Consider the following 1,088-nt stretch of genomic DNA (forward strand, 5'->3'; position numbering starts at 1 on the left):
ACAAATGAGGGCTTATATATGATGTTCACTGAAAAATATGTTCTAAAGATTGAAATCAATCATGCCATACTATTTAAAACAATACAATTTTGGTTGGCTTCCAAATAAAAACCAAACTGGAGACAAAAAATGTTTCTGATAATACTGTGTGTTGGTTTAAAGAACTGATGAAGCATATCCCAGAGTGGGAGTTAAATCCTACCCTTCCAAAACAAACAGATCATCTGTCATATGTCTATTGTCTGTCTATCATCTACCTGCCTATCATCTATCTATGTATCTATCAGCTTTTTTTGAGGCAAAGTCTCACTGTGTAGCCTTAGATAATCTAGTATTTACTATGTATAGCAGGCTGTCCTTGAACTCATATTTTCCTGTCTCTGCCTCCCAAGTGCTGAGATTAAAGGAGTGCACCACCATGCCCATCATCTATTGATCATGGTTTCAGGAATGGAGAACAAATGGGAAAAGGGAATGAGAAGTTTTACTCCCAAAACATTACAAAAGAAGGGAAGCTAGAGGGGTTGAAGATACCAGGAGAGCACAGCCCATAGAATTATCTAAACAGGACTTATAGGAGCTCACAGAGATTGAACTGGCAACCACAGAGCCTGCATGGATCTGCATACATACTGTGGTTGTTTAGTTTGGTGGGTTTTTTTGGGGGGGGGACTCCTAGCAGTGGGAGTCTGGGGGATGTCTTTGACCCTTTTGTCTGCTGTGGTATCCTTTTACTCTTACTGGGTTGCATTGCCCAGTCTTGATATGAGGTGTGTACCTAGTCTTATTAGACTTTATAATGGGATGTTCAGGTGATATTATTGGAAGAACTACTCTTTACTGAAGGGAAATGGAGAAGCAGTGGATCTGGGGTAGAAGGAAGGTGAGGAGGACTTTGAGAAGTGGAGGGAGGTGGGGTGCTGCAAGTTGGGATGTATCGTGTGAGAGAAAAATTTTAAAAAGGTATACATATAAATAGAAGTTTAAAGTCTTTTTATGAAGGATCAAGGTGATCAGACCACATACCAGGAGGAATAAAAGTGAGATTTAAAGACTTTTTATTATTTCAAAATTGTGTGTATGTGCAC

This window comes from Rattus norvegicus, chromosome 6, assembly GCF_021556685.1.
Source record: "Rattus norvegicus strain SHRSP/BbbUtx chromosome 6, alternate assembly SHRSP_T2T, whole genome shotgun sequence".
NCBI lineage: Eukaryota > Metazoa > Chordata > Mammalia > Rodentia > Muridae > Rattus > Rattus norvegicus.